The sequence below is a fragment of the Zonotrichia albicollis genome, chromosome 8 (assembly GCF_047830755.1).
Source record: "Zonotrichia albicollis isolate bZonAlb1 chromosome 8, bZonAlb1.hap1, whole genome shotgun sequence".
In the NCBI taxonomy this organism is placed as follows: Eukaryota; Metazoa; Chordata; class Aves; order Passeriformes; family Passerellidae; genus Zonotrichia; species Zonotrichia albicollis.
In genome coordinates this window covers 27,583,341-27,605,250 of record NC_133826.1, presented here as the reverse complement: position 1 = coordinate 27,605,250, position 21,910 = coordinate 27,583,341, and the positions used below count along the sequence as shown (strand labels likewise).

The 21,910-nt window shown below is 44.3% G+C and overlaps 1 long non-coding RNA gene across 1 annotated transcript; it reads right to left on the bottom strand.

Annotated features, from left to right (window-relative positions):
• Nucleotides 1–1,265: 1,265 nt before the first annotated feature.
• LOC113459675 (uncharacterized) lies at nt 1,266–6,120 on the bottom strand. Its single transcript, XR_003381160.2, has 3 exons — nt 5,924–6,120; nt 5,629–5,791; nt 1,266–2,714 (listed from the first exon to the last, which is right to left on the bottom strand). It is a non-coding gene; the product is annotated as an uncharacterized LOC113459675 (long non-coding RNA).
• Nucleotides 6,121–21,910: the final 15,790 nt, after the last annotated feature.

The following is a 21,910-nucleotide window of genomic DNA, read 5'->3' as shown; positions in this document are numbered from 1 at the left end:
TTGTCACACACATTTGGCACACGCGTTTGTCAAGTGCATATAAATAAATACTGAAAATACTGAGCCGGGGCTGCGCGCAGCAGGAGCAGGATGCTGTGGCAACGGGTCCTGTAACAACGCGCGCCGCCCTCAGAGGCACTCGGCTCTTCGGACTTTGGAATTACAGAATTATAGTTTAGAATTACAGCCCTCTTAAACAGTATGATTATACTATATAGCCCCATTATACTACACATTATGACTATGTGCAGTCTTGAGCAATACACCTCCTTTTATAATCTAGCACCAATAAATTGGATGCTATTCAACCATAACATCAATAGAATTTTATCTCTCCCCGTTCAACTACAAATAACGTATTAATTTAAAAATTTCCCCCGTTCAACTACAAATAACATATTAAATTAAATTTCCCCTCTACGCTCACACACTCCCAATATGAAATAACGCTCCAGTGTCAATTCCATCTGGCAGGCAGCGCTGGAAGTTTGGCAGGGAAGGCGCCGCTGGTGCAATGCCAGCCCGGCTCAGCAGGAGCCACCACCCAGCAGCACCGAAATGTGCTCCAGAAACTCGGCAAGGACGGCAGAGCCGAGCAGAGCTCACGGATATTCCAGTCCTGCACATCCCACCACAGCTACAGCCCCTGCATCCCCTTCCTCCACAGCTCCTCACTGTCCAGGACGTTTTCTCCATTGCTTCTGCTCCACTTGCTGTTCCTCATCCGTTTTTGGTCCCCACAGAATCATTTAGGTTGGAAAAGACCTCTCAGATCATTGCATCCAATGTAGTATCTTGGGCTACTTTAACACTGCAACAAATACTGCACTTGCAGACTGGCCTGAAGTGGAAAATAAATGTATTTCTTTCCAGGAATTTTCCCTTTCCCTCCTCCATTTTTAGGACTGGGAACGAAAACTTTTAATGGGACTTTTAAAAACCCCTTTGAAAAAAATAATAAAATCATACCTAGTGCTTTATGACTTCCTGCTGCAAGGTTCCAAGTGCCTCAAGCAAACATCTTTGCAGCCATCCACACTCAGGATACTTCTCTTGTGCAATGCTATTGCTGGAAGGAAAGATATTTAAACATATAGATATAGATATAGATATAGATATAGATATAGATATAGATATAGATATAGATATAGATATAGATATAGATATAGATATAGATATAGATATAGATATAGATATAGATATATCTAGATAGATAGATCTCTATATATATATATAATAGATATAGGTATAGGTATAGATATAGATATTAATAACACAGTTTCATTGTTATGGACTGCTCCTCTGCCAGCTCCTCACCCAATTAAAGTTTTAAACCTAACTACAATCTCAGCTTTCATTATTAATTAGCACATTAATATTTAAGTGCTGAGCAATTGTCTACACCTACAGAAACAACAAGGGCTAAGAAGTGGCCAAGTGCATCAGGTTACAGACCAGGCAAGGGGCTGGGGATGTGGGATGGCCAGGGGACCAGCAGGACACAGGGTGGTCATGAAGGGCCATCATCTTCCAAAGGTGACAGGCAGAAGAGCTTTGTTATCCCTTGCCAAGAGCAGAGCCCAGGAAGATCAAGAGAAAGAGATGGAATAAGGAAAGGGCCATCTCAAAAGCTAGGGCTGGTGTGGGAAGGAAGCCATAGAGGCTGTGAAGTAATTCTATCTGCTCCAGGAAAACCTCTCCATGCTCAAAAGGAGAAAGCTTTAGATCAACATACACTCTCACCAGATACTGCACAGATCTTTCTGTTCAAAGGGCTGTGTGATCCTGGCAGCAGGCTGAAATCAGATTTACACAATACAAAAGAAATTCCTGACTCAAGGATGGCACTTAGACCTAGCAAAGCATGTTAAGCATGGCTTTGCAGAAGATACTTGTACAAAATAAAGCCACGTGTCAATAAGCTGAAGACACAGAAATAATTTGAGGCAGGGTGCCTCTGAGGTCAGGTATCAAGCACTGAAAGTCTTCTGCTGAAAAGGTGCCACCCCCAACTGTCTTCCTCTCTCCCAGGCAGTGGAGAGACAAACTGGAGTCACTGCTTTGACTCTCCCAGGAGGAGGAGTCCTTGGATCCTGTGAAATGGGAAAGAACACAAGAGACATGAGACAGACAGCAGGGAAGGACAGGGCAGGTGAGCTGAGGAGCACTTAATGTGCACCAAGGCTTCTCACACCAGTGTGAGAAATTCACTCAGCTCAGAGCACAACTCAGTGCCCACCTTCCCCGGCCTTCCCTGCAGTGTGACCTGTGGGGGGAAGGAAGGGCCACAAGGTCATTGCTCAGTGGAAAGGTGCCACAGGAAAGCTTTCACTGGGACTACAGAGTGGCAAAGGGGTCACTCAGCACATAAGGCGAGATCCTTACTACTGGGGTTAGATGGATGGAACCAGGTTTGGACAATGTATAAACCCTCAGGAGTGCCCCAAGCACAAAACCCCAAGTGTGGCTGTGCTGACTCAGTCCAGGTGACCTCATACCTCACAATCAGTGACAGCAGCTCTGCCTGCACCTCAGGAGCAGACAGGCCAGCTCAGGCTGCCTCCTCTCTCCTGGGCCTGACCAGAAAGAAGGACAGCAAGAGACTTCCCTCTGCAGATCCAGCTGCTGGAGGTCCATCACTTCACCAGTGAGTTTATGAAGTCACTAGCACCAAATGTCTGCTGCTCAGCATTTCTGCCTCATGACTCCTTAATCTGTTTCAGGGAAAAATCAACAGGGTTAGTTTGTATAGGTGCTTTGAGCCACCTGGGTGATTTTGCCTGGAGCAGATTAGGAAATGCACACCCCAGTTGCTCCCAGACAATGCTGGATACAGGAGTTACAATAAGAAACTACATGTGTCAGGATTTTAACAGAGCACCACACCCTGTACATGAAGTTTAAGCAGTTATGTGAGGTATTAAAAACCTTTTAAAAACTGTCAGGCTTATTTATACAGTTGTAAGTGTGTAATTAAATATTTGGGAGATTTTTTCCCTCCAAAACTGTGTTTAACTGGAAAGACAAAACACACATTTAACATTTAAACCTCCTTAATTGCTTTTAAATGTCACCACAAATTAAACAGTGTTTATTCTCAGTTTAATTGACAGCACCACCAGACGTCACCTCTCCACCTGAGCACAAAGGCTTTAAGGGAACAGCAATGCACATTTACATTGCACAAAGCTGATTTTATTCTGCCTGCCTCCTCATCAGCACCTCTGTGTACCTTTGATGGCCCTGTGTGTGTTCTGCATGGGAGCTGATACTCCCAGCTTCATTCACTGGAGGAGCAGCCACCAGCTCACTACAGAGCAGGTCTCCTCATAGAGAGGGGGAAGAGTCCTGGTCCCTTGGGAGAAGGAAACCAAGAGCAGTTAAACAAAGCCCAGATGTTTGTTGGGGTCCCCTGGAGGACAACTAACTCCCCTCTGCATCCTTTCACCAGAGACTGTGCCAGGAGAAGACAGAGAATTTGGGGATCATTAACATCTCATCAGAGCTGCATGTACTGGAAACCTGACACGTGAAATGGAGTGGCCATTTCAAATGGACTGAAATTGGATAAAAATAATAAACAAATTTTAAAATCTTTTTTAAAAATTCAGAGTAATTTTAAGTTAAAGTGCAAGACTAGTTTGGCAATTTCATGAAGCATCAGTGCCCAAAATCAACTTCTGGAAAGTAGAATCCCTGCCCATAGCAAGGATTTGGAACTAGAGGATCCTTTAAGTCCTTTTCCAACTGAAACCATTCTGGGATTCTATGAATAAAAGCAGTGGGCAGTTGTTCTGAGCCTTCTCTAAAATATTAGGGTTCAGCACAGCCTGGGAAAAGGAAAGGGAAAAGAGAGACTGCCTTGCTTGGAAAACAAACTCCAGAGACAGATGCTGCCAAGGAAAAGGGGCAGTACCCATAGTACCAAGATTTTACCTTTCTTTATCTCTAGGGAAGTGTTGGAGATATTGGATTAAAGCAATTCTCAAGCTTCTAACAACAAATCAAGCTCTGTTGAGCTGGGGGGTTGAAACAAATCACTGTGCTGTGACAACATGCCAGCCAGGCTGTTGTGCATCTTCTTTGTATGTGGGTATTAGCCCAGAATAACTCAAGATATTTAAATCACAACTAGCTGACTTCAGAGCAAACCAAGTAAGCTGTGCAGAGACTCTGATGGTTCTTCCTGTCACTTCCTCAGGCTGTCACCAGAACATGGGGATTTATTTTTAATGTGTGGCCTTCATCAGATTCCTGGTATGAAAGTCCTTCCTTCTTCATGTGAGCCTTGTGAAAGAGAGGGGTCACAGCAAGGATCCTGAACACAGCCTTGAGAACTGACCTGGAGAGCTTCTAAGTAATTTAGCCTTGACCCCAACTTGGCTGCTAATACAACAGCTACAGAATGAGAACTGCTTTCATGAAAAAGGCTTCTAATTCCTCTCCTGGTGATTCAAGACATCACTCAAATTTACCCAACTTTACTAAAGGAGTAATTGATGCTGAGTGTCCTCCATGGCTACCCAGCTGACACTTCCTTGCAGATAACCCCCTTGATGGTTTCCCTTCAGGGCTGTAGGCAACTGCTGCAGAATGCAGGGTGAATTTCCCTTTTGTTCAGAAGGTTGTGGTGTTGTTCAGGGGCAGCAAATTCCACAGACAACTGGAAGGAAATGCTCCTCTGTGAACAGCAATCCTCAGGACCAAAGGTGGTTTGTGAGGGGGGCAGCCTGTGTGACCTCCTGCACAGCTGTGGATATTGCCTCTGGAGCACAACCAGGAGAATTTTCAGTGGGGTAAGGACAATGAGAGAGCAAGCCCAGCCTTTTTGGAGCTAAGCTATTCACATGGCAAGTCTAATTCTATTTCCATGAACACCTCCTGTCTTGGAAGCTGGATCTTTCTGTAAGAATTTTTTCAGTGTCTGTAAATACTTTTAATCTGAAAGGTTTTTCTGAATGGACACACTGGCTCTGTGCAAAAATCCCTTCCTTGTTCACTGGGATGGGATCTACAGGGGATACTGCTCCCAGGGCTGCAGCTCTGCTCACTGCTCCCAGCAGGATGAGAGCACAGAGCTCAGGGAGGGGCGACATGGCTGGAGGTGAAGGAAAACCATACCACAGTCTGAAACTGCTGTGATTCTGAGATGGGAGATGGTATCTTTATAGTCACTGATACACTGGAGCTCACACTTCCTCTAAGGTGGAGTGAGGGTCTAGAACTGAGGCTGATCAACCAGCACCAGTGGGAAAATGGTTCCTGACGTGTAAGACTAATGATATCCAACCTTGCTTACCCACAAAGATCAACAGCTCCAGCTCTAGCAAACTGAGTTTATGTGACAACTCATTTCTACTGCCCATTCTGGCTCTGCTCAGCCCAGTTTGTTTCAGTTTCCCCTTCTGCAGACAATGTAAATATCTGGGAATTAAACATCCTATCACCCTTGGAGGAAACCAATAAGACCAGGCAACTCTCAAGGTGAAGAGTGCACTTGCAGCACTCAGGTGCTCCAGGCAGCAGGTGAGGAATGGGACAGCTCCCAGGCTGCCTTGCCTTCCCCTGCAGTGCTGGCTGCTCTCACATCACCAGGAGCCTCCTCAAACACCCCCTCCTCTTTCTGACCTTTAATCCTGCACAGGAAGGAGATCCTGTGCTCTATCTGGAGTGAGAAGGGAAACTGATCCCTTTTTAACCAGGGTGCTCTCTGCCCGGGGTCAGTCCAGAACACAAGCACAGGAAGGCATCCAGAACATGTTCCAAAGAGCCAGAGCATCCTCTGAGTGACCTGCAGCAAGAACAAACACAAAGCTGCTGCTCTGCATATTCACAGTGCACATTTGCCATTAAACTTTGCAGCTCTTGCATTTTTAAACAAGAGTCCAGACTGGAAAGGAAATGATTACCACCCTGACTTCACCTTGCCATGAAGAGCTCCCTCCAGTGCTTCCAGCTGTGCAGAAGAAAGCCCTTCAGGAAACTCAACCCACTGCAGGCACATTCTTCAGATGTTGTCAGAATATTCCTCATCACCCTCTTTTTGGTAAATGAGCTTTTGTGGTTTAGCCACAGGACTAAAGAAATATTTCTAATGGAAAAGATACAAAGGATTTTCACTTTTTAATCTGACTTTGACAACAACAAAACTTTCATTGCAAAAAATAAAAGTTTCTCTAAAAGATGGCATGAATGAATCTAATCACTGGCTTAAAGTATCAGAAACAAAAATCAGCAAGACCTGCAGAAGGCCCCTCCAAACATCTCCACAGGGTGTCAGTGTTATTTCAAATTTGGGTCATTTTATGCTGGAATCACACTAATTTCTCACCACATTATTTTTATGAGTCTGTTCCTCAGAGAGCAGCTGCCACCACAGAATTTTGCCCATATTTTTCATTCTATTTAAATTAATTTAATTAAAACAAAACATGTTAAAACAGGGAGATGGAAACGTGGTGTGGGGACAATGGGAGATTTCAGAAGGATCTGCAATGGGATCAGCATTGTAAATCTGCTCCCAGTTTGCTGCTGGGACTCTCAGTTGCTGCTGGGCAAGGATCTTCCAGCAGCTGATCCAGAGCCCTTCCAGAGGCACCAGCCCAGGGCTCCATGTCCTTTTCCTGACATGACCACCACAAGAGCCTGCCATGACTCATTCAGCATTTGAGAGCTTCTTTGAGAGCTGACTCTGAGGCAGAACAAAGCTGTTTAAGTTGACCCTTGCCAAAAATTATTTTCCAGACATGTTACTACCATGGCTGGGCTGGAACAAGGTCCCACTGTGCTCTGGCAGCTGTGGCAGATGTGTCTGTGACACACAATATTCCCTCAACGTGGGTGCCCCAGCTTTCTTCATCTTCCACTGGCCCAGCTTTCCACAAGGCTCCTGTAACAGCTCCTCCTCTAACCTGGAATTATGAGAGTTACTGGAAGCACTGCTGGATGTCCAACAGGGATGAATCCTGAGTCAGGAAGGTTCTACAACTATTTACTACTCAGCATTTCAGTTCTTTATCATATTATTCTAAAATTTGCCATTTCTTATCAGTGTTAGGGGCATCATCCCAAAGAACTTCTCCTGAAAGCAACGCTCAGGAAGGTGCCTGTAACAGGCAGCAAACAGGCAGCACATTGTGTTAGCCCTGCACAGAACAGGTTCTGCCTCACATATCAGGCAGCACTTGGACAAACAGGGGTGTTTTACAGCAGGAACATCAATTTAAGCTGCCCCTGCCACACTCCTCACCATTTATCCTCCCACCCCTCTGCCAGCCTTTCAATGTGCCAATCCCATGGCCTGTGAGGCTGGGCAATAAGTTGAATTGCAGAACTGACATAAATTAAAAATAATATGGCATCAAAGTAAGTCAGTATATATTTAACCCAGATTAATGATCCCATCCAATTCACCAACTGCCCAGTAGTTGTGCCACCAGGACCAAGTGTGAGAAGAGCACTGGGTGGAAGAACACATTTAAATCAGAGCAGTTCAATTTATACCCCTGGAGTCTGACTTGCTCAAAGTAACAAAGAGATGAAACCCCAGATCTCCAAAAATGCCTAAAAATTCAACTTTCCATAGACTACAAAATGGTTTGGGTTGGAAGGGACCTTAACGATCCTCTCATTCCACCCCCCTGACATGGGCAGCGATACCTTCCACTTATATATTTCCACTCCAAGCCCCATCCAGCCTGGCCTTGAACACTTTCAGTGATGGGACAGCCACAGCTTCTCTGGGCACCCTGTGCCATGGCCTCCCCACCCTCACAGGGAAGAATTTCTTCTCAGATTTCAGGATTTTCTTGTTCTTACATTTTTGGTGTTTATGCCCTCCATAAGCAAAGAAGGGCAACAAACAGCATCATGCCCAGAGGAGAGGAACAGAGCTGGGGAAGGAGATGGAGCATGAGGGAGCTGGGGCTGTTAAGTCTGGAGAAAAGGAGGCTCAGGGGATACCCTGGTGTTCTCTACAACCACTTAAAATGCAGTTATAGCCATGTGGGGGTCAGGCTCTTCTCCCAGGTTAACAAGTGATGAGACAAGAGGAAATGTTGCACTAGGGGAGGTTTCCATTGGGTATTAGGAAAAATTTCCTCATGGAAAGGGCTGTCAAGCCATGGAGCAGGCTGCCCAGGGGAGGGGGGGTGGAATCACCATCCCTGAAACTGTTCAAAAACCCTGTATGTGGCACTTGAGGACACAGTTGAGAGGTGAGCACTGTGGTGGTGTTGGGGGAACAGTTGGATTTGATGATCTTAGAGGCCTTTTCCAGCCTTAGCAATTCCATGACTCTAAGACAGCTGCTTCTTTCTGCTTTGCCCCACCACAGAGAGCAGGGCACCAGGCAGGGGACCAGCCTCACAGCAAGCCCAGCTCCTGTTCAAAGCTACCTGGTGGTCTGCAGAACATAAAAATATTTTGGAACAGCTGCCCTGGATGATGGCAGAGAAGGAATATTGACTGGGACCGCTGCGGCTGCTTCTTAAGTCTTTAAAAACGAAACATCATGGCAGCTATTTAGTATGGCTTTTGAAAATTCAAATATTGACAGAAGGAAGTTTTCCAAAGCTTTTGCAGGAACCCCAGCAGTCGAAACACTGCGGTGTCAGATGTGGGCAGCAGCACAAGGAAGCCCCACAGAGGCAGGAGAAGTTCCAGCACTGTGCCCTCTGCAAGGCATGCACTGGAGCTGGGGGTGGCAGGGCTCAGGGTGGAAGGGAGAGGCTAAAATGCCCTGAGGAACTACAGCCACACATGCCAAATCCTGCATTTTACTGGGAGAAAGTGACTTCACTCTTTACCTCCCCTTACCCACTTCCCCTGCCCCAAATGGACAGATGTGGCTTTGCAAGAAATTAATTACAGATGGAGGCTAAAAAAAATAAAGGGGAACCCCCTCCTCCCCCACCTCTCAACCACAAAGCTTTTTCCTTTGCAGAGTTGAGGATGGATGGGGCGACCTGGGAAAACTGGCAGATGGAAAACCCATTACAGATGTGAGGTTTGGAGAATAAGGCTGAGGGACAATTTGAGAGTTGTAAATTTTAACTTTGGGGGTTTAAATGCATTGCTTAGCAACACAAAACAAATAGGAAACAAGAAGCCTCGTGAGAGAGATGCTTAAATATTTTAAAATCCCTGTTTGAGCTGAAGACTACATTACCAGAGACCTGAGGGGCTGCTATTCTCAACAGCTCCAGTCAAGTCAAAAAGAAAATAAGGGCTGTAATCTCATTTCCACACCAAAATGTACACAATTTATTTTGGTCAAGGAAAGCAGTTATTTGTTTGTTCCTGCTCCTGTTTCGCATGGTACAAACCTGAATAAGATCAGAATACACAATAACATTTAGAGCATTTTGCAGCCCAGGAAAGGATATCGTAACATGTTCAAAGACAGGCAGGGAAGCTGCTTTACTGGGCATGTACATATTGTATATGATCATTGCTACCATATGTCTGACCCTCACTACATGGTCCAATGCCATTTTATGCTGCTGCATAAATCATCTCCTGAAACTCCTGACATCTCAGAGGATGGCAGGGGCCTCCATCTCCTGGGAGAGAAGGAGAGGGATGAAAAAGAACAGATCACCTGGAAACAAATGTTGAACTTTTTACACTATTTCTTCACCATGAAAAGGGTAAGAGGGGAGGAAAAATAACAACAAAAAAGACATTACCAGATTTGAAAGGTGAAATATTAGTTTTGGCCTTTTTTGTTTATTTTTCATCTACTGAAACAGTGGAGACACCAAGTAAAGCAAAGTATGAAGCTTCTGAACAAACCTGTGGCCAAAGCCTCACCTTCTGCAGCAAAACATGAAGGAAAAATTTGTTAAAGATTAAAAAAGAAATTCCCAAGGAACCAAAACTCCTTTCAAAAATTCTCTTCTTCTCAGAGCCTGTAAAGGCAGCTCTTCAAACACATGCATACATTTTTAAATACAAAAAAAGAGCAGACATCAGGTAGTTCTTTGCCTTATTCTGTGGCATCAGCCCATGGTGTTACCTCTGGGGTGTGCTGAGCTGGGTGCAGCATGCACTGATCCTCTCCTGAGCTGCTGAATGTGACATCCTCCTGCTGCTCTCATGAAGGAGGGCCACATCAGTGGAGTTCAGAAATAACCCAGACATTCCCACTTGGTTTCACTGCTTGAGCAAGAAGGGATAAGGCAGGCCCACAGTTTTGGAGGCTTTTTTCTTTCTTTTTTTTTTCCCTTATCTGAAAAAAGCCAAGCACAGAAGCTCAACCATAAATAACCTGAAATAACTAATGCTTGTAAGAGTTAAAATCAGTACAAAAGCTCCTCAGTGGCTTAGAACTCCTGGCCAATAAAACCAGCTGTTCATAGAAATACTTAAACTTCAAAATCAATGAAAAAAATAGAGGCATAATGGACACATCTTGCTAATCTAATGGCCAGAAGTATGGAGAGCAAAGAGCACTTAGAGAAAAGGCATTCTGACATAGAATCATGGGATGGTTTGGATTGGAAGGGACTCTAAGGATCTATTCTAAGCCATCCCAATCCTAGTGGACACCTTCCACAATCCCAGCTTGCTCCAAGCTTTGTCCAGCCTGGCCCTGGACCCTTCCAGGGATGGGGCATCCACAGCTTCTCTGGGCATCCTGTGCCAGGGCCTCCCCATCCTCACAGGGAACAATTTCTTCCTAATATCCAGTTAAAATCTACTCTGTTCGTTTGAAACCATTTCCCCTTATCCTGTCACTCCACACCCTTGTAAACCGTCTCTCCCCATCTTTCCTGCAGGCTCCCTTCAGGCACTGAAGGCCACCATGAGGTCACCCCAAAGCCTTCTCTGCTCCAGGCTGAACAATCCCAATTCCCTCAGCCTTTGCTCACAGCAGAGCTGCCCCATCCCCCTGATCATCCTGGTGCCTCTGGATACTCCACCAGGTCCTTGTCCTTCCCCAGGGCTGCAGGCAGCTCTGCAGGTGAGAAGTATTTCTGTCCAGACCCTCAGCAGTTTATAAGCAGCACTACACCAGCTGAGATTACCAGAGGTAAAGACCATGGAGAAGACTCAAAGATCCAACTCCAACTGTGGTTCATCTGCTGGCAGCAAGAGGTGTTCAAAATGCAGCTAAACATTGTGGGCATGCCACAATGATGGGGTAAAGCAGCAGTGTCTGCTGTCTGTACACCTGCCTGAAGCCAGCACTAAGCCATGCCTGGAACAGGGGCTTTTGGGAAACACCTTGATCTTGGGCCAAAAGAGGCATGGATGAAAATCTCCTAAAGGAAGGATTTTAGATGGATGCTTTTAGCTTGGCCAGGGACAGGAGCAGAGACCACAGGCAGGGTGATGGTAGAAACAGTGTGTGTGGTGGGTGAGTGTTCCCTTTCCTCATGTTCCATTTTCCCATCTCCCTATCCAAACCCATGGCACAGGACTATCAAAACTTCTTTCCTCCACAGTCCTTGCAAGGCTCTTTTTTTTTTTTTATTTTGTTTTGCAGATTGAAAAAGTGAAAGGGGCATTTTTCCAGTCCCTGAATTATATACTAGGTTATTATATCATCCACATTTACCAGATCTAACTTGAGAAAATACCTACTGAAAAAAATCACTTGGTGGACAGCACCAGCAGATGACCTTAAACAAGGCCCCAGCAGCTCCCAGGACCTACAATCAGTTAAAAACTATTTGTCAACACACAGGCCAGAAACTGATGGTCTCATCTAAGCACAGACTCCCTGCTGCTGCTGGTACCACCCCTAACCTGGAGTAACATTGGCTGGAAAGTTTTCCAAAATTCCCTTGGGCAGCTAAGGGTCTAGTTTTCCAAGATTAAAAAGGCAAGGAAGCCTGGCATCTTACACCATAAAAAAGCCCTTATAACTTTATTCTACTCTGCAAAATTCTCATGGGTATTCAATGCACAACATGGAAAGCAAAATGAAACACAAATTCATTATTTCCCCTTTGCCAGCTGCTTTTCCTTGCAATGAAACTTCCTGTTGTGTTTCCATCACAGATGTGTTGTGAGACTGGCCTGCTGCAGCACTGCTGCCCAGCTTGGCTTGCATTTTTTTTGGGAGAGAATGGCACAGAGAAGGAATAGTGAAAAGTGAGCCTTTCTTTGTTGGATTCTTTCCTGGATAAAGGCAGGAGTTCCTAGCAAACCCCACTGTTTGTGGCCAGAAGGTTCCCCTAGCCAAGGATGTGACACCAGGTGACTTGACACAGGGAGCTTAACAAAGGGAAAAAGCCCTCAGAGTTTACTCCTGCTCTTGGCTGAAAGCAGGCTGCTAAAAACTGCACTGGAATTGAAGGGCATTGTGGTGTGGAAACTGAAATCTCATCAGATGTTCCAGTGGAAAACAGAAGGAGCAGCTTCTCCAGGCACGAGGCAGCGCTGCTGCCTTGGAGCGCCCGAGGCAGCCAGAGCCAAGGGGCTGGGCAGGCCCTGCTGAACAAGACTCACTTCTCTGCATGCTGCTGAGACTTAGTGGTGAAACCTGGCTTTGACACGAGCTTCAGGCAGAGGAGATAGATGTGGGGCAGGAGAGATGACAGGGGAAAAGAGCACGGAGAGAGATAGGAGGGGAAAGGGGCTGCCTTGTTCCCAGCGCACCGCCTGCCCCATCCCTCGTGAAAAGGCCCCTTCAGGCAGACCTATCTGTCAGCCTCTGACCTGCCTTTCAACATTATGATGCTCTTTGATTTTATTCATTCCTGCTGGAGGTTTTGCTTAAATATAAACAGCAGAGCATTTCAGCCGGAATTAAAAAAATACAAATAAAAGAAATGAGAAATTCCCCAAGCCTCCAGGCACATTTTAAAACACATTAAAAAGGATAGGACAGTACCAGCTTCATACATACCACAGCTGCAGTGACTCGCAGCAAAAGTAAGGAAGGTTGAATGTGCTAGTGTTTTGTTTTAAAATATGGCCTTCACATCCAGAGAGATCTCTACAACACCACAACCTGAAGGAGAGAGTGAGAAATTCAGTGATTCCCACCTTCCCCACTTTGATATTTCTGCTTTTCCATGTGCAGGCAGGTCGGACTGTGAGAGAGCAGAAGCTTTTGTGAGGTCCCCAGGACTCCTGGAAACACAGGCAGCTTTACACCAGGATTTACAACCAGTAGGTAAAGAACAACTCCAAAGGTGTTTTATTACTTGTGATGAGGGACTATCAAAGAAGCCACAGGCTACTTTGCCAACTGTTTGGTGTTACTCCTTTAGTTCTTACTGGCAACCCTCTAGGCGATTGCTCTATTTTTCTTTCCCTCTCCCACTCGCTTATCTTTCATCTTCCAGTCTCTAATATTAGCTCAATTTCATGTTGAAAATTAATCTGCACAAATGCTAAAGAAGTTCTGCTGCTAAAAGAGAACTATAGAAAAGAAAAAAGGCAGCAGGTCAAGTGCCTGACACACACAGAGGCCAGGATAAATTACACACACACTGAGGCCAGGATGCTGCTCCAGCACTTTATCACAACACTGGTTGTGCAAACAGAAGATGAGCTCTTGAGTTCTTTTAAAGGAGTCACCAGTAAAGGCAGAAAGCTTTTTTGCACAGATTTTGACATTCCTATTTTCTGGTTTGAAACATGGCCAAAGGATGAACATGGATGATTTTCCTTTGGTAAGCACAGGGTTTTAATGACAAGCCCCACCTTGTGATTAACAGTAATGTCTGGGTTTCTTGATTCTTCTGACACGAAGACCAAACAGTGTTGGAAACTGTGTATATTTACCATATCCTTCTGCTTTTAGCAGTTTTCAAATACTGCCCAAAATAGAAGTTCAGAGTTTCACTGTGATTGATACTTGCACAATCACTGTGGGAGACAAAAGATTAAGAAATGTAAGCGAATATTGACTGACACTTGTTTGCCCTGGGTGAAAATAAAGAGGCCCAGGCCAGGGCAGTCATGTGCTGCAGCATCAGTACAGATGGACTGGCTGCCTGTATAACTTAAACAAAAATGGGGAGAGAGAGGTGGTCTATGCTGTTAATCTATACTGGAGGATTTAGAAGCAAATAAAGCTCTATTAATCTTTTCTAGCTTGTAAGTACAGATGTTTTACTTTTTGTAACACTATTTCTAGCTAAACCCAGATGGTGTAAATCAAGCTGTAATGCTTATTAAAGATATTTTCAAAAAAAGCATTTATTCCATCCCTTCAGCATTCCAAGCAGTTCAGCAGGGCAGAGCACCCACCCTGAGCAAGGACTGCACACTCCATACTTCCCTGGCAAGGGAACACAGTTCCAGCAGTGGCTCCCTGCAAATGGCTCCTGCAGCCAAGACTGAGACTTCCAGACCAGGAGTCACTGGTGGGTGTAAAATGCACCCAGTTTCTAAGCTGACAACAGCCACAAGCACTTTTGTACACCAGTGTATAAAAGGTGTACACTAAGGTACATCTTTTTTGAACCAAATACTTTTTTTTTCCTCTCAACAGAGAGCTAAAAGGTATTTTGGGAGTGAGAATGGAATCTTTAAAGTGTTAATAATTTTTCTTCTTTTTTTCTTCTCTTTGTAAATTGTACCTTCACCAAGAATTATGTTTACAAAACTGCCTATACATCTTTTCCATGGATTACACTGTTTATAGTGACCATTACATTCTACACAGAGCACTATGTAAATGACCAGCTAAGCCTGGGTAAACATCCACCTTGTTTTTCCAATCCCACCACTATTTTTGCATTTACTCTTGTTTATCTGCTGTCTTGCAATGCCTTTTCTTGGCCTTACAACCACATTAACTTGCTCCTGCAGTCCTTTCTATGAGCAAATTGTTTAAAAGAAATACCTATGTTTTTATGTAATAAAATGTGAAAAAGCAAAACCCCAAAGATGCAGTCCAGCATAAATCATGATGGAACACTGATAATGAACGAACCTTATTCATGCCAGATAAAGCAACAAATCCTAATTTAACACACCAAATAATTTATCCTTAGCCAGAAAGACACGCAGACATTCAAACAGCCGTCTTTGTACATATGGAGAAGCTGCCAAGTCTCCATACTTGAATGATCTCATAGACTCTGGAAAAAAAAAAAAAAGAAAAACAAAACATTTTACCATACTAGCTGAATACACAGGGGGAGAAAAGGACCAAAATGAAAGCATTTTAGTGGTCTGGGTCCTAGTACAGATCTGCAGAGAAGTGTGGGGAAAAATTATGACCATAAAGACACAGAGAAAAAACAGAGCTAAGCAAAATCTTCTCTAAGTTTTCTGGCCTGTAATGGTGCTGTCTATGGAGCAATGAGGAATAACCACCCCTGAATATCTACTGATGTTCACTCACATCAAGCTTAACTCAAACTTCTGTCTGAAACAAGGAAAAGAGGGGGTAAAAATCCTGTTTATAAGAGCACAGAGTGACAGGACAAGGGGGAAATGGCTTCACACTGACAGTGGGCAGGTTTAGTTGGGATATTGGGAAGAAATTCTTCCCTGTGAGGGTGGGGAGACCCTGGCACAGGTTGTCCAGAGAACCCGTGGCTGCCCCATCCTTAAAAATGTTGGATGGGGCTTGGAGCAATGTGGGATAGTGGAAGCCATCTGCCCATAGCAGGGGGTTGGAAGGAGCTCTAAGGTCCCCTCCAACACAAACCTTTCTGGGATTCTGTGAAAAGGTCTGCAGCAAACGATGAGCACTGTTGGAGAAGTCAATGTGTAAAGGCAGTAAAGTTTTCCTCTGAATCATCAGGAAAAGGTGATCAGTTTTCACCTACAATGCCTTTTCCTTTTGGTGTGAGGACTGCTGAGTTAGAAGGGGAAGGAGAGCAGGGGACAACAAGGATACAAGCAAACAAGAGGACATTGATCCATGTGCTGCTGCCTAGGAGAAATATCTGTGTGCAGCCCAGTTGGCTTGGGCTGAGGACTGAGCACAGATAGTTATTGAGCTCAGCTTGGTTCCCAGCTGTGTACACTGGACCTGATCCTCCACTTGGGTAAATTTCCAGCTCAATTAGGCTGTGGATGATGACAATTTTACCAGCCGGAGACTGGCTGCATTTGGGGTTTGCTGCTGTGCCTTTTATCAGGCAGCTGCACGTGTAAAACCAGCTCTGAGATCATACACCTTACCCTGCTCAGGTGAGACACAGGCAAGCACAAACCTCAGGTGTAAACAGCAACTGAGCAGTTGGGATTTCAGCTTTGTCAGTTGTTGGGTCAGCATGGGCTGAAATTCCAAATGTGCCACATAGTCAAACTCTCAGCTGACAAGAGAGACCTAAACAATCCATTATAGAACTGAAAATGTGAATTTTCTTGAAGCTTTACATCCTGTTACCTACCTGTAACTCAGTATCTCCCTACACTGCTGTTCATAAACGAGCAGAGCAACCTCAGATGGGAGACCCAAGCCTGTCTCAGCACCTCTCACCCCACCTCAGCCTCTCCAGGATTCCACAGCATTCCCCCCAAAGCGGGATGGCACGGGCAGGGCCCCGTTTGGTGACTCTGAGCGTGCAGGGCACAAGCCCAGCTCTGTGTCTGTGTGGGATGGAGCAGCCCAGCCCAGGCCATCCCAGCCCACCACACACCTGCAGGGACTCCACACTCAGCCCACAGCTCTGGAATCTCTCTCCTCAGCCCTCTCTGCATAAATCAAGCAGCAGGGAGGCTCAGAAACATGACGAATACGTTGGCTAGAATATCTCCTGCTGTAAAGACACAGGAGGAAGGGGGATACTAAACTAACCTTGCCTTGGATGGAAAAGCAGCTGGAATTTAATGTTCTTGGAAGCCAGCCCTGGCTGTTCAGACATGGATCTGCCAGGGAAGTCCCCAGTGGAGGCATCGCTCATTCTCCAAAACTAAAACGTCAAGAGAAAGCCCTGGAAATCATTAAGCACTCTGTTCAACCTTTCTTGAACAATCTCAGGCAGGGGAGGGGGAAAAACCCAAAAAGTCTCTCAACCAGACGAATTCTCAGTGTTAATATAAAACAGAGGGGGGGATCACCAGCAATCTGAAGTGAAATTTTGCTTAATTGTGTCAATCTGAAATGATTACAACATTAAACCAGCCTCAAAAAAAAAAAAAAAACCAAAAAAAACAAACCCAAAAAAACCAAGAAGGAAAAGAGCAGGAAAAGATAAAACTGAAGTGTGCTTGGCCTGGGCTTTCAGAGTCTTCACTATCACAGCCCACCCTGCACAAGTGCCCTGCCCCAGCTGCCTCCCACACGTGGCAAACTGTGCTCGGCCACCAGGAACTCCCAGTGGGACACAAATGGTGCTCAAACAGGAGGCAAAGAGAAAACCCTCCCTGGAGAAGAGCTAGCAGATCCCACAGAAGCTGTGCCTCCCTGGCACCAGCCCCACTTGGAAGTACGTCACTGCTTTTTCCTAGGGTTCCAATTAAAAAGAAAGGAGGCAATTTTGCCATCTGCCACAGAAGCACAGCTCTAGAAAAAGAGTGTGTGTGAGTTTTAATGCTGCACCAATTTAGACACACACCCCAAGTGGCTTTTATGAAAATGCACTTCTGGAGTTTGTTCTTTCCAGCCTTTCCTTTCTCCCAGATGTCCTGCTTCTCCAAACACTTGGCTGGTGAGGTGCCTCCTAAATCACTGACACAGAGTCAGGGTGGAAACACACCCCAGGCACCACCACCTTCCACTAGAAACACAAATGTTAAAGTCATGCCCACTGAAAGAACTAAAAACCCACCTGCCATATTTGTAGAAGAGAAGCAAACTTGGTAAGCAGCAGGTTGAACTGGATAAGGTTTTTTGTTGATGTTGTCCTAAGAAAATAAGGTTCTGCATTTTATGAGCTGGGTAAACAGGTTGCTTTATTGCTGGCTGATCCAGGAGGTGCCAGAAACAATTTCTCTTTTTCTCTGTGATCCAGAAAGCATTTGGCAATCTCTTCTGGATGAAAGCTGTATCAAGGAAAAAAAATCATTCTGTACTCAAGTATCAGACTCTCAAGAGTCTGAGGTGCTAACTAAGATCAACTAAGTGCTAAACTTGATTGGTTTTTTTTTTCTTTTAGGATCAGTAGCATTTCTTACAATGCTGGAAAACACAGGTAACAATGATCCTACTGAGGACTGCTGCAGGCTGATGAAGCTGTTAACTCTGGTGGCAACAGAAAAACAGAGTTTATTCTGTTCCCTGGTGCCTGGACAGGCTCTGCCTACAAAGCAGCTATGGAGCAGATGGAAGGGGCAGGTTTTGAAGCAGGCTGGAAGACAAGGAGCAGAAGGATCCCCAAAAGCAGCCCTGAGGGAAGCCTGGCACTTCCTTGAGGGCTGGGGAAAGAGGGAGAGAAGCACAGATCTGAGGTACTAGTGAGAATTTCCCCAATTTGTTTATGCACATCTATTATTGGATACATTTCAGCAGAAAAGATAGACATTTCTTTAAAAAAAAAACCCACAATATAATGAGAAACAGCCTTTGTGCATTGAGATGAGACACCTCTTCCTAAACCAGGTTTCCCAGCTGAAACTAACCACATTTATTCCAATATCTAGCAGCATACATTGGATTTAAGTTGACAGAAATAAAGAAGTTTTATCCTCCCACAAGTTGACTGCTATAGCAATTTTCATCTAAAGCAGCAGCAGATTACCAGGACAAACATATTCACAGGGGTTTCCTTTCAAAAATCACTCTAAGACAAACATATTTTAGTGGCAGAAGGGAAAAAAGCTCACTAGTCACACCAGCAAAATACTATTTCCATTTAAAATGAAGAGCGTGGCAGCTCCAGTTTAATGGAAATTAAAGTGTGTTGGCACTGTCAACTTACTGTAAACCACTTGAAAGCTTTGTTTAATTTTTAATTTAAAAAATAATACGGGAACAGGACATACTGTCAATACTTTTCCAGATCCAATCCCACTTTCCATGTGTGCTAATGGAACCCTTACAGTTCTCGATTCACATGACTTCAATTTGAGTTACCACAAGAAATGTGTTACGACTTCAAATCTTCAGCCTGATCTTTCAGGGAAAATTAAAAGAGCATTTTTCTGTGGCTTGCAAGTAATTATACAAAGTTAATAGCACAAAATATCTGTTTTCCATTCATCTTTAATATAATCTTTAATAATCTGTTCTGATTAGTCTTTAATACCAACAAAGGAACTAGAGTCTTTGGAGAAGCTGTATCAGTTTATTTTCAGCACAGCTGAGACCCCCATGATTTAAATTAGGATAAATAAAGGCTCTGAGGTATTTGAAATCTCAGATTCTTTGATGTTCAGCTATCATAATGTGAGTTCTCATCTTGCAAGCTCAGATTTTGATAGAAGGTGTGACCAAAGGAAACTCTGGGCTACTCTCAGTGGCAGGTTTCAGAGCTGCACCATTTTGGCCCTGCAGTAAAACGGGAATCAGTACTTTGTACTAATAAATTATTTTCAAAAAGAACCTTTAGAAGATTGGTTTTGCTTTGATATTTAACAGTCTGAGACTGTTCATAAGAGCCCAGAGAAGCCTTCTCACATTGCCAAGCTGTGCCTTGTGGCATTGCACACATCTCACTAAGAATGGCATTTCTCTCATGACCTGATTAAACTCCACAGAAACCCCCACACTTATGGGTTTGTTCCCCACTGTTCCTTTGAGGAGCTGGAACAGAAACTTGCCCTCCTTGCTGGTGTGAAACCTACAGCCAGATTATACAGATTTGCTGCTCATGTGACAATATTCTCTTATTTTAGATGTTTCTTTTCCATTTCTTGTGTTCCAGGATTTGAGTAAGGAGCAGCTTCGAGTTTCACAATGTGGGAATAATACATTTTTGAAATACTAAAGTAAATTAGGAAGTAGATTTAAAACAGTAACATAACCTTAAAATATGAAGTGTTATGTTTGCCTAAACTGCTCTTTTAAAGAACCATGAGAAATTAAAATTCATCTAGTTACCAACATTCAAAACAGCATTGACTTAATCCAATTTGTTATTTCCTTGCCAGCAGCAGATTTTACTTTAATCTTACTGCCTATTACATTTTCATTGCCTATCCTTGACACTGAAGGAACAAATGCTGGGTTGATATTATCAGAGCCTTCGATGTCATTATCTAACTAGAAGTGACAGGCAGCACAAGATATTTTAGGACTCTTGCTTAACCAAAGGACTGGATGAGCTCAAGGTGAACCAGTCTGATGCATCCCAAAAGGCTCCTTTGGAAGTTCTTACTACATGCATGGCAGGAGGGAAAAAAACACCCCTGTATTTGCTCGTTTACACTCAGCACTGAAAAAGCAGCACTTCAAGGATCAAATGGCAACACAAAGCACTGAGTTAGAGAAAATAATAAATGTATAAGCCTTGTAGGATTTGTGACCTGCTTTTAGTCTTGAAAAGGATCAGAATATAGGGGTGAATTGAGAGTTTTGCATACTTTCCCTTTTAAACTTGGACCTAATAAATAGTTTTTCCTTACTGTTTTATTTGAATAAACTATTTTACTCATATTTTCCCTGGCCACTTTTATGCAGACAGAATGACAAGAGGAACACAGAGCTACCCCTTCTGAGGCTGGCAGGAGACTGAGCAGGAGCTGTGGGCTCAGTCACCCAAATGCATCATTAACCCTGGGAGCATTACTGATGAGCTACTGGAAACCCTTCAGCTCAGTGAGCTTTGTCTAGAGAATTGTTTTTATTTTTGATACTTTAAGCTTCTTTGAGTGCAAGAGATGGTTCTGTCTGCACAGAGCCTCACAAAATCCCTGAGGTTCCACGTCCACAGACACCCCCCTACAGCCCTGGCACTACCAGGATTTAAATGATTTACCTTGCCCTGAATTTTTCTTGGGCTGACTGTCTGAGACACACAGCAAGGTCACTGATGGGCTCCACCTCCACACATCATCACTGTCAAAAAGTGATTTAAATCAGGGTAGCTGATGGATTTTGGCAAGAAACACCAGAGCAGACCTGCTCTGACAAGTTCTTCCATTATTTTATGCATTTATGACCCATTGGAAAGTGCACTGGATACCATTCTGTTAGTGCTGCACAATGAACACAACATTTACTGCCTTTCTGCTGTGCCTCAGTTTCTCCACTGTAGCACAAGGACAGGATGATAGCAGCTCCCTCTCTGGAAGGCACTCACACTGATGGATGAATCCCATGGAAGAGCAAACATATGAACTTGCTGATGTTCTGAACTAAGGCATCACCACATTCTTGAGGAACAGCTTCCCCTGCAATCTTAGAACCAACAAGGTACTGAATTTTCAAGCTTTGATTTGGACAAATGGGACTGGAAGCAGAGCAGCACAACAGAGAGGATTTAAGTAAAATACTGTTTAGTAAATACTCATTAGATACCAGAGTAGCAAGCTGGTGTATCCATGTACAGTGGCTAGGAGATAGATAACAAAAATGGCATCTACCCTGAAACAGTTTGCTCATTCCATTTAAGGTCTCTGAAGGAACCTCACAAATGTCCTTCAGACCTGAAGGGAGCCCATAAGACAGATGGAGAGAGATTGTTCACAAGGGTGTGGAGTGACAGGACAAGGGAGAATGGCATCAAACTGCTAAGGGGCAGGGTTGGATGGGATATTGGGAGGAAGTTCTTCCCTCTGAGGGTGCCCAGAGAAGCTGTGGCTGCCCCTGGATCCCTGGCAGTGTCCAAAGCCAGGCTGGAATGAGATGATCTTTAAGGTACCTTCCAAACCATTCTGGGATTCTATGAAGTTAAATGCAAAGCTGTGTGCAAGAACCCTATGTGTCATTGACATTGCATGAACTATTTTAACTCCTAAAAGTAATAAAATACAGATGTCTCTGACAAGATGTGAACCAAGATTTAAGACAAAGTCTGGGGTAGATTTCACATTGGCTCTGTGTTGGTGTGTTCACACCACATTCCTTCTGCTCTTTATCATCTTGCAGGTTCTTTTCAAAGAAACC